The following is a 17460-nucleotide window of genomic DNA, read 5'->3' on the forward strand; positions in this document are numbered from 1 at the left end:
CCTCCTGTGCCAAAGAAAATTATGGTCTTTATATCCATATATTTATCTGATACAACAGCAATGAGATTAATTACTCTTTTATCTAGGCAAATTCTCTGTCCAATTTAGTGCAAAAAACTGTGAGGAAAAAAAAGCCAATCCACATTAATTGCTAAATATTGATCAGATAATCAATAACTTTCAGATACAAAAATTCTGTTATGATAGTTATCTTTCCAAATGCAATAAATTGTATGACTGAGTTGACAGTTTATATACTCAAATTCTTTACCTTATTTCGTGTTTTCAAAGGGATATTGTGACTATGAGGGACTACATATAGAAGTAGAATTTTGTATAGGAAATAGATTGCAGAAGATCTTCCACAAACAAATATGAAGAATTTCACGGTATAATAAATCTATTTTATTTTACAAACTTATTATCTTATCCCATTTTAATTTATTGTCTCAAAAATGAGGTGAAGAAAAAAAGATTTAATAGAAAAACATAATTTTGGAAAATTTAGTAAGTGTTTAGTTACTTTTTATTATTTAGTATTCTAATACATATTGTAATCTAGAATGTTTTACACGGACAAAAAGCTGTATTAAAGAACTATGTTGCATACAAAGATAATTTGCAAGAGTTAAGACACTGAAATATTCTAAATTCACTACCAATTATAGACCGTTGAATTCTGACTCTCAGTATTTCAGACCTAATTGAAGTACTCACATAGTATTTAGAATGACTACTCTAATTTCAATTCTTAATCTTGATTCCTACTAGTTGGCCATGGCAACATGTAATAGTTCATGAAAAGATATCAGCATTGTCAAAGCTAAAGTCTCCATTGTTTAAAAAAAAAAGGGAAGAGCAGTATTTTGAAAGGGCCTATACTGTACTGTAATTATTTGCATTGCAAATATTATTTTCAACTAACTTTTATTTAATCATAGTGAATGAACTTTGATTATATTACTGCTCATGAGCATGGAATACAATGCCCATCTTTCACTGTTAAAGGCTGACATAGAATATTCAAAATATGTGAAACATTTATATTTTAAAAAAGCAAACTAAAGCACACACTCAAAGAGTTTGGTCTGGACTTTACCCCAATATATATTTTCTAAGATTACTGTGTATCCTACACAGCTATTAACAAATAATCAAAAAGTTAAATTGCAAAAATGACACTTTTTTTTTTTTCAGAATTTCTGTGATTCTCAAAAACCTTAACTTGCTTTAACCTGGCTTTATTTTCATGAGTGCTGGATACTTAATATTTTTTACTTTACTGGATTCCCAGTTTTCTGAGTGTTGTAGTTTAAGCCCAGCCAGTAACTCAGAACCATGCAGCTGCTCACTCACTTACCGTCCTCTTCCTCCTCCCACTCCTGGAGGGATGGAGAGGAGAATTGAAAGAATGTAACTCCCACAGGTTGAGATAAGAAAGTCCAGTAACTAAGGTATAACACAAATCACTACTGGTACCACCAATGATAATAATGATAAGAGAATAAGGGAAGAGAATACAACCGCTCACCATCTACCAACCAATACCCAGCCTGACGCGAGCAGTTATCTAACCCTTTTGGGTAACTGCCCCCAGTTTACATACTGGGTATGACGTGCTGTGGTATGGAGTACCTCTTTGGCTAGTTTCAGTCAGGTGTCCTGTCTCTGCTTCCTCCCGGCTTCCCCTCCTCCCTGGCAGAGCATGAGACTCACAAAGTCCTTGGTCAGAGTAAACATTACTGAGCAACAACTAAAACCATCAACGCTGTTCCCAGGCCGAAAGTTAAAAACACAACACTGTACCAGCTACTAAGAAGGAGAAAAATGACTGCTACTGCTGAACCCAGGACACTGAAGGGTGTAGATGTATTATAAATAATGAAAACAGCTAAGGAATATATCAGGTATCGAGCTTTATAAATTTAACAGCTGTAAACCAAAATGTGATTTATTAAACATTTGTTATTACCCACTAACATTCTTTTTGAAATCAAAGGTGTTTTATTGGGTTGGAACAGTATAAACCAGCTCAGGTATTTAGATACTAATGCTGAAGAGTTTGAAACTCCAGAAAGTCACACAAATCATCAGCTGAAAGAAAAAGTAGCAAGTTATTTTAGACCAAAGAAATCCAGTATTTTAGCTCCACTTTTTACGACAACAATAATAATAACAACAACAACAATAGAGAAAGAAAACTATGAAATGAGATTAAACTTCTTAAGATTTCTTGTAATTGTTCTTTCAAGTTCACTTTTTTGGAAGGAAAATTATTCCTGAGAGAAAAACCTGTTTACAAACATGGTAACTACCATTCACTGCCATGCAGTCATCACCAGGTGTGTTTTGAACTTTACTATGCCCGCTGCACAATATATATTTATAAATTCAGTTTCCTTCCAAGTAAAAGGTACCTGTAATTTAGGCGGGGAGAAATGGTGATTCAGTAAGCCTACTTTCGTGGAAGGAATACATAAATCTTAATCTGAGTCATAATTCATAAATATTAATCTCTTTGCACAGGGAGAATACTGAATCTCAGTTTTAACTTAACTACATAAAACCCAGATGGGATATAAAACTTACGAAACTGTTGATTTAGAGACAATTTCACATCAGATGGCATCTGTTTTCTTTTTTCTGAAATTCTTCTTATGACCACAATAACTCTGAAATAACACTTCAGAAATTAAATACAGCACTTTGAAAAAAAATTAATTGCTTTTAGTAAATTACTTAACTACCTGTTTTTATGAATTAACTCTAGATGCAATTGTTCTGGTTTCCTACACATGTATTATCAATTTATCTTTAAAAAAATGTTATAATGACCAATTACTCTACTTCTGCTATAAAAAATATCTTTGCTTATTTATAAATAAAATCTCATTAAATCCATGACATAATCTCTTTCCAAACAGAGGTTGTAATACTTTGAATAAAATACTTTTAAAAGCCTAAAGACAAGAGGAAGGAAACAGACCAACTTTCTCAGGTTTACTGGGTTTTTCATTTCTTAAGCAAGAAGTTGGATAGCTTTTAAAATCCTAGCTGTTACTGTCCAACTTCCCCCTAGTTACATAATATTTTAACTTTTACTTAGGAAAAAAAATATTCTTGGCTCCTCCCTAATAATTTGGAAGGAAAGCTGAAAGTTATAACTTTTTTTTTTTTTTTTTCCTCCCAGTATCAGGAAAACTGAATACAAAAGATTGGGAAATGTTTCACATTAATTTTATAGCTCTTCCTAAATTCTGATTGCTGCTGTGTTTATCTCTAATTCCAGAAAACTGGGTTATAAGACAGTGGGTTATAAGATAATGCAGATGAAGACTTCCTTGTTTCATTTGTCCAGCCTGTTATCTTGACATTTGTGGGAAATAATGAATTTGAAGATGTATAATTGTATTTCACTCCAGCAGCTTTTGATCACTAGCAGATTTTAAGCACTAAAAGGGTTATCATTTGGGCATTTTAGGTTAAAAAAAGGCTGAGATAACTAGATGGAACGAGTTTTATGACAAGTGTTTTTCCTGGATTCTCTTGAATGAATGTCAACTATTGTCCAGCTTACTTGGAATGAATCAAAAGTACACCAACTGCCTCTAACTGGCTTATTGACAGATATACTAATCCTTGACCTGCTGCACATCATAGAAGCCCTGCCAGGGATTCTTTTTTTTGACTACAGACAGGCCCCATTAACATTTCATGTGAGCTATAATGCACTCTTCACAACCAACTTTAAATAATATTTTAAAAGAGGTACAGTTCTATGAGTAGCTTTTGGATCACAGATTAGAATCTGTTATTATGAACTGTAAGATTTAGGGTGATGAAGCATGTAGAGATACAAAAAATTCTTAAAGACTAAATGGTAAAGAGTACAGGGTACTTTTACAGTGGATGAAAATTGTTTGATTTAATGGCTGTAATTCAACAAAACACTTCTTAATGCAGCCAGATGTAAGGAGGAGGTCAGTCAATCAAGACTTCAAGCTAATTATTTCCCTCAGTCAAAGGTAATAATGCAATCCTATGACAAAAAGACACAATCACATATAAGTACTAATTTGATTCTGTATTCTACATTAACAAGATAACTTTTAGAATTCTATTTCCACTACTCATGTCCACACTTACACTACTCAAGAGGCTGGAAATCCAACAGATTTACAAAACTCCATTTATTCATCTTAGTGAAGAAATGAGTGAACAGTGAGTGGAAAGACAAAAAAGACAAAAAAGAAAAGAAAGAAAACTTGCTTTTAGGTGGGTAGTCTAGTCTTCATATCAGTGACGTAAAAAGAACCAATGACTTAAATATTGCAGTTTTCAGTGCTGTGGCAAATCCAGTTTGCATGCTCAACTTCAACAGTGAAAAACACGATGTAGTTAGAAAGGGAGGAAACCCATTAGTCCTGCAATGGGTTTAAAATAGCCAGCTTATGGGGTACTTAATCAAGACAATAGGAAATGCCAAATATTGGTTTGTATCTGATACTCTCTTGTTGCATGAATGTAAACAATTGCCTTAGAGATACAGCAAAGTACTTCTGTGAAGCTAGAATGCAGAACCTGAAGCCTTTTTCATTAAATTCTTTTGCATGATTACCTGACGATAAAGCAATTGTCCAGAAGAATTGTGTTTTAGGCCATCATCAGACTGCAGAGGTTTAAAATTCACAGGTCTCACATCTCAGTGTTATTCTTAGCCATCATATCTGAAGTACAAGCAGCGTTCCTTCTGCATTTTAGCTTAGACAATCACTGTCTAACAAGGACAGAAACAGCCAAGAAAAAACAAACTGCCTGCTCTCCTCTGAATTGAATGCTCTAGCCATCATTTGCAGACAGAGCTACTTCTTACTTGAAAAACTTCTAGATCACATCCATATCCCCACTCTGCTTTGCAAAAAGATGAGAGGAGAGCTGCAATATTGTAACTGTTAGGCTTGATTTGAGCACAGCTGCTTATTTTGTCTATGCAAAGCTGCTAAGTATAACAATGCCAGAGTTTTGTGTCCCAAACTGATTATTGTTATTTCAGAAGAAGCTCTTAGCCTAATGCATACAGTTACCTGAATTAGGAACATTTGGCCAGAAACCCTTAGACCTCTACAGAATGCTTCAGTGTGTTTGGCAGGATTTCCCTGGAATGCTCTTTTCATTTAAAGGCTCATAATTCCACCTCAAAGGTACTTTATTCTCCTTCAAGCCTTTGGGAAAATGGGGCCTTATAAAATTTTGCCTGTTCTTTTTTAGGAGAAATCCTACAGCCATGTTTCTAAGAAACATCTTTGCATGACTATAATTGTCCCTTTTTTTGCATCTGAGTTTGTGCATTTGTGAATCCTTCCATTTGTCCCATAACTTCATAGGGCTTGGAGATAACATGCTTTTTTGCATCACCCTTAAAATGTTCATTAAACTACAATTTTGCATTCAGAAAACTATAATCTCCTTTAATCTGTATATTGCATAAGTACATGGCATCTTTCTTGTTCTTTGCTACTAGCTCACAACATAGTCTCCTGAGCACTGACATGTTTCTGTTGATTAAAAACTGGGAGTCCAAATATATAGGTGTCTGGCTGAAAAGCAACAGCGAGAGTAGATGATGGTCTTCTCATATTTAATCACAGAATAACACTACTAGCTGTGCTTTTTCCCATCTGTTTTACCAGAAAGAATTAAAAAAGAACGTATTCCTTGTAGGTCCAGGTGTTTGTAAGTACCCACTGAACATAGATGGCAGAGGGCCTGCCTGTCAATGAATGTCTAGTTTCCTTTGCCAAGCAAACTAGAATTTTAGCTAAAATTGTATTGTTTGTGTTGCTCTTTTCCTTATTTTTTTCTTTTTCTCCAACTCTGCGCACAAAAGATAGTACATTTGCTTTACTGTATCTGATTTGTAAAGCACAGACTGTTCCTCATGCATGATAGAAGTAAAAGTCTTGAAGGAGATGTGCTTCTCTTTCTGCTTAAAAGTTCTCAAGATTAAAATGCCTCAGAATTGGCACCAAATTCTTCCAGGAATTTCACTTGTCACTAATGTTCTCAGAATTTAATAGACATTTAGGTGAAGACAGAATTTCTAGAAATGGAAATGACCACCCAAGTCACTAAATCCTGTTTCTACTATAACTAGAAAACAGTTCATATAATGCCTTCATAAATTCATATACTAATCAACTGAGCTGGATTGCTCAAGCACTTTTTTGATGTTTTTCTGAAATAGCTCAGTTCACTTGGCTGCCAACTTGTTAATATCCCTGGTACATTAATTTAGCATCACATAAAACTTCAGAAGCTTACTTTGCTTCCTTTCTATGAATTCTGTTTAATCACTCTGTATTTGTATTGCCCCGTGGTTCCAAAGACTTATCTATTTCCTTGTATATTTTGTCTAGAAGAAGGTAAAACTGAGGGTTGTTTAAGCTTCTTACTGATGATGGTATTCTTCTTGTGAACAGGATTGCTGCGTCCTTAACTTTTCTGTTATTAAAGATCAGACTACTGAAATAAATTAACAGAAATCACGTGCACTGAAAATCCATGCAACATTTTGAGATGCACACTTGGTTTGGTACACTACAGAAACTTTGAGTATCTCTTCATACATATTCATGTGTTTACAGCAAGTTTTAACTTGGCTTATTGACTTCATCTAAGGCAATTTTAGGATAGGTATGGCTTGTTGTCATCCTGACACAGCCTAAGACATGTTTCACAGGCAAATATTCAGCACATATGTTATAGGTCTCAGCCAATGTAGCTGCTGGCTAACAGAGGGCAGCTTTCCTGTCAGCTCTCAGGCTCCTTGTCCAGTATTCTTTTGATATATTGCTTAGAGAATGTTAATCAGAAATATACAGTCTTCATAGTGGTAGCCAGATTACAAGAAACAAATGTGTCTGTTGTTTGAGTGATTATATTTTTTTCCACAACTGCCTACACGAATGCACAGACATTTGGGGCTGAGTAGAAAGTAAACTGAGAACTGGATACAGTAGGATAAATTATTCTACTAGGTTAAAATATGCCTATGGGCACACTCTTTCCTTGGAAGCTAAAAAAGATATCAGCTGATGTGATGAAGAAGTCCTACCACTGGGCACTAGAGACTGACAGAATAGTTGGAGAATAAAGGGGATTGCCGTCATCTGCATAAATAACAAAAGACAAGAAGATAAATAGTGTGTTCCAAAACGTATCATGAAAGGAATTAGAAATACAAATTAGAGGAGAGACTGGATGTTGGATTAAAAACTTGTTTCAATTATGCCAGTTAAAAAATTGAAAAATTTATCTAATTTTCCCCCCAGCCAAGCCTCCAAAGAGCCCTCTACTGCAGAATGTCATGTCTTTCTCACACAGATCTTCTGGTCTGAAAAAAAATTCTTAGTTTATCATAAAACATAGTTTTCCTTGTGCTATATGTCCTCTACAAGGATAAAGTTTGGACTATAGGTTAAAAATGATCAGTGATCAGTAGCTTGGCATGCTGTCCTGATATATGCAACATACTGCTTACTTGGCAGTACATCTGTTGCTGAAAGGAGACAGTTTTACCTTCTGCCTGAGGTCATGCTTGCAGGAGTAACTTTTACTAAAAACTACTATCTTACCTGCCTTTAGTTCTGTCTTTATTATCAGTAGTTTTACTGCATTCAGCCAAACCTTGAGCTGAGGTCAGGTGTCCTCATTCCAACTAAGGTCAGTGAAACCATGCTCTTTTACGCTGGATGTGACAGTCCAGCTCTTCTGGTCTGTAAGGTCTAGATGCTTATGAGCTTCTTCTAATGTTTGCTCGAAACCGAAGAAAGGATACATCCTGTAATTAATCTGCGCGTAGGTTCATTTGTCCTGTCATTGACAAGACTATTTACAGTCACGATCATTATGCACATTGGTAAATTATATGGACGGTGTAAGATCAATTTTTCTAAATATAACAGGAGAATAGAAGGTAATTTATGGTTTAAAAAGAGGAAACTGCTCAATTTTGAGAGTTTATCAACAGAACTGTAATTATCCAATTTAATATTAGAAACAATGAAAATTATAATTGTTTTTGAAAGCCACAATTTATAGGTGGATTTGACTAGAGATTTTGTAAAGATTTAGAAATGTTGAGTAATTAAAACATTTTTCGCCTTGCCCCTCCCCAATTAAATGAAAACATTTAAATGGAATTAAAGTGATGTCATACTGCAATTTATATTTCAAGCTAAAATATACACAGGATTAGTATTCTGAAAGCAAAATGAACCACAATTGTCTGAGAATGCCTTACGACTGGTAGGTATCTTTCCTTCTCATGAGAAATACAACGCTCTTTATTCATTTTACACAGACTTTCCATATAAGCACTGCTTAAAATAAAACCCCATGTTGTCTTTCTTATAGGCACCATTTTCATCTTTTGCTCTGTATCATACCTTCTCTCTTGAAGCTAAGATATTGAAAAGGATAAATTTGGCTTGATAGCACTATGTATAATGATGCTACTGTGTGTTGCTAGGATACCATTTGGTGGTCAACTGTCTCTAGTGCAGCCGCTATTACTTGCCAAGCTGACAGACATGTTAGCTTTTATCCCCCTTAATGCTTGGGTTACAGAAAGTTTTCCTGCATTTTATTCCATTTTGAGTTTTGGGGGGAGGTAAGCTTAAAGAGAGGCATGGGAGAGGGAGCTAGATTATTTTTATTTTATTTTAATTTTATTCTATTTTAATTTTTATTTTAATTTTTATTAGTTTTTAAGTTTTTTCATTCAATATGAATAACAAATATGTCATCCTAATAAGTTTAAAAGGAAATACGTACTAGTCTTCATAAGTTCCATAATTTTTAGCACATGAGCTAGTACAAGATCTAATCTAATGTCCTTTACAGCCAGTAAGAGTCTTTCACTGACTTGTAACTCTGATAACACCCCTTGGCTTTTTCCCTGAGGATTCTGAAGGCTAAAAGCAAGAGATGCGATAGGGTGAGCTACATAGCCATGTGCAGTAGCTGGTGGGGTCTAAAAGTTCGTTTTCTCTGGGGATGCACACAGAGGATAGGTATAAGAAATTCACACTTGACTTAAGAAAAATTGCTTTTTCCACAGGAACAAATAATATTTGCTTTTCTTTCCATGGAATTGTTTATAATTCATTGACTTTAGGTGTCAATTCCTGAGTGCTGACCACTTCTAGAAATTAGTCAGCTTGACTGAATGACAAAATATGAGTTTACTACCTGAAAGTTAGATGCAGTTTCTTGAAAAACAAACAAGCAAGCAAACAAAAAAACACCCTTCCCTACTTGTAGTTTGCTTTCTCTTCCTGATTCCTGCTTCTGCTTTTGTTCACAAACTGAAGGTAATGGTGCACAATTATGGAGACACAAAGAAGAAGTTAACAGGAGACTTGAACCTCGGTCTTAATGTATTTCGGATGTGAAGAGCCCTAATTGCAGTATGTCTTTCTTCTTTTGGAAAAGAAGAAAAATCACATGATGCTCTCTAGTAAGTTACATTGCTTTTCTGACTTGATTTAAACCAACGTGAGTTGTCAGTGAATTTCAGGCTGAGTAGGGCCTGAACATCCTGTCTTAAATGCAGTAACAAGAATTTAGGGAATAAGTATTTGCATGTGAAGAATATTTCTTTATGTAATATCAGTCCAGCACAGTGAAAAGTAATTATACGCACAGCACACAAGTCCAACTGCTCCGTTATACAAGGATGTCATTATTAAACCTTCTGTAAAGGATATTACTTGTGGTGCGGAGATATCTCAACAACGGCTGTGGTAGTGACTTTATGTACTTGACCTTAATCAATACAGAAGAATCACAGAATCACAGAATCACAGAATCCCAAGGGTTGGAAGGGACCTCAAAAGATCATCTAGTCCAACCCCCCCTGCAAGAGCAGGGTAACCTACAGTACATCACACAGGAACTTGTCCAGGCGGGCCTTGAATATCTCCAGTGTAGGAGACTCCACAACCCCCCTGGGCAACCTGTTCCAGTGCTCTGTCACTCTTACAGTAAAGAAGTTCTTCCTGATGTTAACGTGGAACTTCCTATGCTCCAGTTTACACCCATTGCCCCTTGTCCTATCACTGGATATCACTGAAAAAAGCCTAGCTCCATCATCCTGACACCTGCCCTTTACATATTTGTAAACATTGATGAGGTCACCCCTCAGTCTCCTCTTCTCCAAGCTAAAGAGACCCAGCTCCCTCAGCCTCTCCTCATAAGGGAGATGTTCCACTCCCTTAATCATCTTTGTGGCTCTGCGCTGGACTCCTTCAAGCAATTCCCTGTCCTTCTTGAACAGAGGGGCCCAGAACTGGATGCAATATTCCAGATGCGGCCTCACCAAGGCTGAGTAGAGGGGGAGGAGAACCTCTCTTGACCTACTAACCACTCCCTTTCTAACGCACCCTAAGATGCCATTTGCCTTCTTGGCCACAAGAGCACATTGCTGGCTCATGGTCATCCTCCTATCCACCAGGACCCCCAGGTCCCTTTCCCCTTCGCTACTTTCCAGCAGGTCACCCCCCAACCTGTACTGGTACATGGGGTTGTTTTTCCCCAGATGCAAGACTCTACACTTGCCCTTGTTAAATTTCATCAAGTTTCTCCCCGCCCAACTCTCCAGCCTGTCCAGGTCTCGCTGAATGACAGCACAGTCCTCTGGTGTGTCAGCCACTCCTCCCAGTTTTGTGTCATCAGCAAACTTGCTGAGGGTGCACTCAGTTCCCTCATCCAGGTCATTGATGAAAATATTAAACAGCACCAGTCCCAGCACCGACCCCTGAGGAACTCCACTAGTCACAGACCTCCAGCTAGATTCTGCGCCATTGACCACAACTCTCTGCCTTCTTCCTTTCAACCAGTTCTCGATCCACCTCACTACTTGATCGTCAAGCCCACACTTCCTTAGCTTATCTATGAGGATGCTGTGGGAGACAGTATCAAATGCCTTACTGAAATCAAGAAAAACTACATCTACCGCTCTACCATCATCCCTCCACCTAGTCAGTTCCTCATAGAAGGCTATAAGGTTGGTCATACATGACTTCCCCCTCATAAAAGAAGGAAGAGCCCTACTATGTGTTTTGCTTCGCTTGTTTTAGACATCTAACTATATAATGAGTTTCATTGCACATGCTTCTTTTGAAAGATTTTAAGAAGAGCCTGAGGTTACAGACAACTAAATTTAGTCAGATTAATATTTATCTTTCTTGTAGGTTAGTTTCATCTAACTTCAGCACCTAAGCTAGTGATATCTGGTCCTCTCTGTATTCAGGGGAAAGAGAAAATTGCCTTCACAGAAGAGCTCACTGTCACTCTTCTAGGTGTGTCTCAGAAAGAGACGAAACTCCCTTTAGAGGTGCCTAGCTTTCATTTCCCCATAGAAAACTGATATTGCAGTTTAGACTGAGCATCAAACTTTCAGAAGCCTATGGTTAGATGATATGAATACCACCTTCAAGGAATATTTATTTTTTTACAAAGCATCATATCCTGCATACAATAAAAGTAATGAGCCATGAGCAAATATTGGTAAATTTTACAGAGGACACATGGTATTTGGGATAGCAGATGGACGTCAGGTAACAGCTGATTAGAAAGCTACTCCCTAGTGTGTTCAAATATATCTGGACAGAAGGTGTACAAATAATATTGCAGCACACATGTGAACTCAGTGAAAAATTCTGGCCACATGCAATGCTGCTGGCCGGTCTCTGGAATGTCTCTCTCCACATTCCTGTATGCCTAACACTGAATTCATTATTACTAACATCTGCACATTATACTGACAGTGTATCATCACTTTCTGGCATCTATGGATACCACTGAAAGACTGTAACACTTTGCATAAGCTATGGGAAGTGGGTGTAGTGTGGTCCATGCAGTTCATTCTGAAATTTGCTGGAGTTTTGGCTACTACAAATAACCCTAAAACAACCAACACCACAACAAAAAAAAATCAAGCTCTAGCCAGGTACCTTAAAATTATATTGTGTTTCACAGATTTTTCTTACAACCATTCAGATACTAGCACACAGCACAGAAGAGTTTAAAAGCCAAACCTAATATTACCAGTAATAAAGAAAGCAAACAGTAAAATTTGTGCAAACTGTAATTCCTAGTCATTCTGTGCAGCTGCTTTTTCTTTAGCATTTTCTGCCTAGTTTCCAGGGGAGAGATTGAAAACAAGTTTTAGTGATTTAATCCATCTGCCTTCAACCTCACCAGGACAAAGATAGCAATAAATCTACTTCATTTGGCTACAAACTCATGGTATATCCTCCATCATTAGGAGGACAAAAGAAGGCATTGTGCAGTAGTGGACATAAACCTTGGTCTTCATAAATTTAAGATGCAATGAACCCCAGCACTAACAGGTAGAGCAAGGATGCTTAAGGTGTCACTGATTTAAGAACACCCAAATAACCCCCTGAATCAAACATTAATGCAATGAACACAGCCCCCTGTCTTGGTGGGAGTCTAAGCACTCTGTGTTATAAAGATGCTCTAAAATTTTTCTTGATTACTTTCTATTGACTCAAAATTTGGCTTAGATTGATGAATACTTCCATTAACAACAAAAACAGCAACAAGTGTGTGCCTTATCAAATTGACTCACCAGTGGTTTGATGGTTTGTGCATGTCTAAGTAAAACTGGTAGGGTTTTTCTTTCATGAAAAATAAAAATTCAGTACCAAAATATTTTAAAAAGAGAAGAAAACACATATTTTCCATGAAATGCAAAAAAAAAAAAAAAAAAAAAGCTTAACAGAACCTAGGTGTCTGGTTTTGACTCTTCATTTGCAGTGGAGTATAGCATTTTCCCTCAAAAGCACTGAGGTGGAGGCATTACTGCAGTGTGAAGTTCTAAAGCTGATAATTGCTGGGTAGTCTTCTCTAAAGGGGGGGAATAATGAAATGGGGAGGTACTTGAGAAATTCTCCAACCTGAATTTTCTGTGAAAGTGATTTTTATGTCTATTGGTGAAAAAAGATTTGTACCACTAACACTACAGAAACAGCTATGTCACTGATTTCTGCTTTTGGTTGAACACTGATTATTACAGAACAATGAGAGATGTTATATTTCTTAAATGATCAACAATGTATGTTATGTAGTTCAGGCATGGCTAATCTTCTCTTGCAAGGATCTCAATACTGGAAAATGTTCCCATAGCCCAAAGTCACACATATCCTGTGGCAAAGGAGTCAAGAGCAGTCCACTGACGGAAAATATGTGTGTTGCTTAGACAGCTATTTATGCAACATTTTATTGTGGACTGAGAGTGGGATGAGCAGACAGCTGAGTCCTGAGAGACCTGCTGATGTTGGCTTAAATAACCAGTGCTGGCTCATTTCCCCACTTCTGGTGCAGATCCAGAAGGCTTTCCACCAGGAGAGCTTGCCCACAGCCATTCACATCACAATTTCTACAGCAGATCCACACTTGAACTGTTCAGATGCCACAGGTTTGCCCATCTGGTACAGCTAAACCTGTGGCTGTCACTCTAAAATACAGCAATGACTTTCTGCACCCTTGACATCTTGCTGAGCTGGCTGTATCTGATAATGCAATATCTGCTCATAGCAAGGGAATATAGATTCTGGCGAAAATACTGGAACTCTTCATGAAGATGCTTCTGCTTGAGTCTCATTATTCAGCTTTACATCACTGCTGATCTCTGGATTGGATTGCTACTGATATTTATGTGCTAACCTATCACAAATAGTTTCACTCTCCCACTTCTGGTGTTGCATACTTGCCATTGGTACCTCTATCCTGTGGATAAACAGCCTTTTTTGATTCAGCTGTATTAACATAAAAGGTTACCATTGACAATTTTAGCCTTGCTGTTCCTTTTACTTCTGCCTGGGATTATTCTCCCCATTAGATCTCCTTACAAATGTGCTGTTACAAGTACTCTGTAATTTGTATTCAATGTGGCCTGGAATAAAGAAGACTTGCTATTTGCACATTTTAAAGTAACCTAATTTGTTTTGATTAAAGCATCTCCAGAATCAGAGGCTGACTAGGCTACTAGGTCAGCTACAAGTGAGCTGTGGGTGGCAGCCTACACACTAATTTATATAAAAATCCTATCCATTGTTAGCTTTAAAGCAAACCCCCTATGTGATTTCACATCCCCCAACACTTTTCCTTGCATAATCACTACAGATACCTCTCCACTGGTACACACTTTTTGGGACCTGTTTAATGAAAAAGTCCTGATTCAGACAGTGGCTTCTTGTCTATGGGAGATTAATGCTGCATCTACACAAAACCACACTGTCCATCTTGGAATCCATTTCTGTTTGGCATTTGACTCATTTTGTGTCGTGCTGTATAAAGCCTGGAATATGTTGACACATGGGATGCAGCAATGTCTCCAGACGTATTTGAATACAGCAGCCACAGACACAGGTACAATTCTACAGGGCATTATCTGGTTATCTGACTTGCTCACAGGAATAAATATCGTTATCAACACGTTTACTGTGAAGGTGGTGAGGCACTGGAATGGGTTGCCCAGGGAGGTTGCGAATGCTCAAGCCCTGGAAGTGTTCAAGTCCAGGTTGGACAGAGCCTTGGGTGGGATGGTTTAGTGTGAGGTGTCCCTGCCCATGGCAGGGGAGTTGGAACTTGAAGATCTTAAGGTCCTTTCCAACCCTAACTATTCTATGATTCTATGTTTATATGTCATTGAGGTTGGCTATTCACAATATTGGGGATTTTAATTGCTGCTTAAAATACTTACGGTTGCAAAATTCAATTGCCAGTAACAAAGGTGCTGTTAGATACAATGCTATTAGGTTGATGAGACTTCTGTAACTGCGAGTTATGGACACATATATATTAAATAAATAAAAATACTCTTTTTCAAGACTTTTCACTTCCTTAAAGTTTTAGAAACTATCAGTGGAAACATACATTGAGATCTTACTCATAATTGTTCAAGACTAGATGTACTACACAAAAGCCACTGACATGGGAAGTTATTTGCAAAGTAAAATGAGTGTGTGTGCTTCTTGCTTAGTGTAAAAATAATTGGTTCGTTAACTTTAAATGCATTGTTAACGTGATCATATTGTTAAGGTCAAATGTTAAAACACAGATGTTTTTGGTGTTTACATTAGATGACGCATAGTTATGAGCATGTTCACATTTAGCACTCTGAAAATACAATACGATTACACATTCTGCAGAAAACAGAAGAATTTAGAGAGTGAACAGTGACAACAAAGCTTATGGACCGGAGAAGTGAAAGAATTTTGTTTTCTCTACATTAGTGAATCTTAGTATTCATTAAAAGTCAAATACCAATATAAAGCTTAATAAATTCTCTAAGAAACCTTTTGTCACTGTGTGATTTGGATAATTTGATCCTTTGTGAACTAGAGGTAAAACTGTTGAGTTAAAATATTAGAGAAAACAATATTTATATAAATAGATATATAGTCAGTATTTTTCTAGCCCTCCTCCACAACTCTCAAACCCCATCAAATATTTACTCTTGTTGAGGAGAGAAGAAGCCAATAGCTGGAAACAACTTGCTCTAGGGATTCAGTTGTTACTCTGTCATGGAATAGACCAGATGGAAGAAATAAAGGAAGTCCTTGTCTTCGCAAGAAGAGATTTGGATTGGGTGATTATTTCGGCTAGTCTGTTCCCTGGCACTAGAGGGTAGGTTAACCACCTTTAGAAAGAAGTTACCCTTCCCCGAGTGAGTAACATTGTGACATATTTTGCAGATAACATCTATGTAAATGAAATAGAGATTACTTTTTTTAAGGGCAGGCTCTTTTAGGACTTGTAGGCCTAGGAGATTTCTCCTTTTGGTCTGCTTGCTTCTACTCTTATAAATTCCATAAAATTCCCCATTGTAGGTTTCTTCTTTCCCATGAGACCTATGATAATCTAGTTACCATCTCTTACATCGATTATAAAGTCCTAGGTGAGCCACTCAGTAGCCAGTCAATGAGTGATCTTAATGGAGAAATAACAATAATTCCTGTTATTTCTCCATTATCTCCTGTTTATGTATCTGAGGTTATATATCATATTAATTACTTTTCTTGTCTTTTGGTTTTGCATGCTTTTTAAAAATGTTTCATTTCTGTGAGTCATATGTCCTCACAAACCAGATGTGCTTACATTCCATCCTTATGTTGCACATATACTTACAGACAGCAAACTTGAGTTTGTTCCTGAGTTTCTAAAACTAATTGCTGCAATCACTAGTAGAATTTGAAGAGGCATTAAGGAATGCATGAGAATATTGCCTCAAGAGTAAATAATTCTCCAGTTGCATCAGCATAGACTAACAGTGCTTGGTCTATGTTTGAAGAGGACAGGGCTGCACAAACTGAGTAGTTGGGGTTGCCCTTCAAGATATTTACAACAACAGAGAAATTGTATATTGAATAATTCACATATCTTCCACAGAAGCACAAACGCAGCTGAATCAAGACAGAGCAAGGAAACCTCTGTGCCTGGTAAAATCTTGGAGCACATTCTCCTGGACAACATGCTAAGGCACATGAAAAACAACAAGGTGCAAGGTCCTACACCTGGGTCGGAGCAATCCCAGGCACGGCTACAGACTGGGCAAAGAAGAGATTCAGAGCGGCCCTGTAGAGAAGGACTTGGGGGTGCTGGTCGATGAGAAAATGAACATGAGCCAGCAGTGTGCGCTCTCAGCCCAGAAAGCCAACCGTATCCTGGGCTGCATCAAAAGGAGCGTGACCAACAGGTTAAAGGAGGTGATCCTGCCCCTCTACTCTGCTCTTGTGAGACCTCACCTGGAGTATTGTGTGCAGTTCTGGTGTCCTCAACAGAAAAAGGACATGGAACTGCTGGAACAAGTCCAGAGGAGGGCCACAAGGATGATCAGGGGACTGGAGCACCTCCCGTATGAAGACAGGCTGAGGAAGTTGGGGCTGTTCAGCCTGGAGAAGAGAAGGCTGCGTGGAGACCTAATAGTACCAGTACCTGAAGGGGGCCTATAGGGATGCTGGGGAGGGACTCTTGTCAGGAACTGTAGTGACAGGACAAGGGGTAATGGGTTAAAACTTAAACAGGGGAAGTTTAAATTGGATATAAGGAGGAAATTCTTTCCTGTTAGGGTGGTGAGGCACTGGAATTGGTTGCCCAGGGAGGTTGTGAGTGCTCCATCCCTGGCAGTGTTCAAGGCCAGGTTGGATGAAGCCTTGTGTGGGATGGTTTAGTGTGAGGTGTCCCTGTCCGTGGCAGGGGGGTTGGAACTAGATGATCTTGAGGTCCTTTCCAACCCTAGCTATTCTATGATTCTATGACTCTATGGACAAAGGCCAAGAAAACAACAAAACCCTGACAAAACTTGGTGGGCCTGGGGAAACACGAAGAATAACCACTTTCATAGTTACTTCCCTGTGGGAAAGCCAT

The sequence above is a fragment of the Lathamus discolor genome, chromosome 4 (genome assembly GCF_037157495.1).
Source record: "Lathamus discolor isolate bLatDis1 chromosome 4, bLatDis1.hap1, whole genome shotgun sequence".
In the NCBI taxonomy this organism is placed as follows: domain Eukaryota; kingdom Metazoa; phylum Chordata; class Aves; order Psittaciformes; family Psittacidae; genus Lathamus; species Lathamus discolor.